The sequence below is a fragment of the Schistocerca piceifrons genome, chromosome 6 (assembly GCF_021461385.2).
Source record: "Schistocerca piceifrons isolate TAMUIC-IGC-003096 chromosome 6, iqSchPice1.1, whole genome shotgun sequence".
Classification (NCBI taxonomy): domain Eukaryota; kingdom Metazoa; phylum Arthropoda; class Insecta; order Orthoptera; family Acrididae; genus Schistocerca; species Schistocerca piceifrons.
In genome coordinates this window covers 208,136,239-208,138,235 of record NC_060143.1, presented here as the reverse complement: position 1 = coordinate 208,138,235, position 1,997 = coordinate 208,136,239, and positions in this window count along the sequence as shown.

Below are 1,997 nucleotides of genomic sequence, written 5' to 3'. Positions count from 1 at the left end.
TTATTGGAGGCCAGGCTGGAGGTCTGTTGTATTTTCTGATGAAAGCTGGTTCTGCCTCGATGCCAGTGATGGCCGTGTGTTGGTTAGATGGAGACCAGTTGGCGGCGTGCAAGCAACCTGTCTGCGTTGTAGTCACACTGGACCTACAGCTGCATCTGTGGTCTCGGGTGCGATTTCTTATGACAGCAGGAGCACTCTCGTAACTGTCCTAAGCAACCTCACTGCAAAATTGCACGTCAGTCTCGTGATTCGACCTGTTGTGCTGACATTCATGAACATGATTCCTGGTGGTGTTTTTCGACAAGATAAGGCTCGCCCACATACCGCTGTTGTAACCCAACACCCTCTACAGAGCGTCAACATGTCGCCTAGGCGTGCTCGATCACCAGATCTGCCTCCAGTCGAACACATATGGGACTCCGTTGGACGACAACTCCTGCTTCATCCAAAAACAGCATTAACCGTTCCTATATTGACCAGCCAGGTGCTACATACATAGAACTCCATTTCACAATCTGAAGACCGGCACCTGTACAACACAACCCATTCCTGTACTTAACATCCTGGCGGGTATACCGTTTATAAACGTTCCAGCATTTCCAATTTGGAATGGCTTACTTCGCGCTTACATTAACCTGTGATCTTGCAGTGTTACCATTTAAATATGTTGCCTAGAGAAACGTATTCCCAGAAATTCATTCCTCTACTTATTATTTTTTGGTGTTGCGATTTCTTCCGTCAGTGTATACTATTAAAAGGACGAGCCTGAGAGCCTTCCCATCCACTTTATCTTGTTTTTCTCTAGCTGATGTTGCAACTGCAAGAACCTATTCTGTTCTTACTTGTCTTTACCTGTCTGATCGTGGCAGAAACAACATGTAAGTCTCGTGTATTGTGTGCTTACGAAATAATAAGACAAAATTTAACCCTCTAACAGTGTTTCTGTTCGTTTGTTGATGTTGTGGTCTTCAGTCCTGAGACTGGTTTGATGCAGCTCTCCATGCTACTCTATCCTGTGCAAGCTTCTTCATCTCCCAGTACCTACTACAGCCTACATCCTTCTGAATCTGCTTAGTGTATTCATGTCTTGGTCTCCCTCTACGATTTTTACCCTCCACGCTGCCCTCCAATACTGAATTGGTGAACCCTCGATGTCTCAGAATATGTCCTACCAACCGATCCCTACTTCTAGTCAAGTTGTGCCACAAGCTCCTCTTGTCCCCAATTCTGTTCAATACTTCCTCATTAGTTATGTGATCTGCCCATCTAATCTTCAGAAATTCTTCTGTAGCACCACATTTCGAAAGCTTATATTCTCTTCTTTTCTAAACTATTTACCGTCCACGTTTCACTTCCATACATGGCTACACTCCATCTAATACTTTCAGAAACGACTTCCTGACATTTAAATCTATACTCGATGTTAACAAATTTTTCTTCTTCAGAAACGCTTTCCTTGCCATTGCCAGTCTACATTTTATATCCTTTCTACTTCGACCATGATCAGTTATTTTGTTCCCCAAATACCTTATTTATTTCCTGGATTACATATATTATTTACAGTTTTCAGCGACCGCCTTCAGACGATTGTTCAATGACCAGACGATTCGAGCTTCATTTATGCTGTTTCGTTTCTCATGCTCTTAGCAGATCAAGAAACTATTTTCCACAGTACCGAAGTCCGACTACCCAGAGTCCTACAGTTTTTTCAGTGTAAGAATTTCATTAAACTTTCACGGTCGAGAGACAATCAAAATGTGTTGGTCTGATATATAATCATATTTTAGCCATAGGGATGATTGCTGATATATCTTATGTTTTCAGATCACATATGGTTACTTGTGAAAGGTATTAATCCAGTTTATAAGCCAAAAAGGTAATCCCATCGCTGTCGAACTTGCCTTCTTAACGAAATAAACACATACGCGGACTTGAATCATTTGCACTTTCCATTTTAGTTTACCTGGAGGACATTTCCTTTGTAGAACTTTTACCTA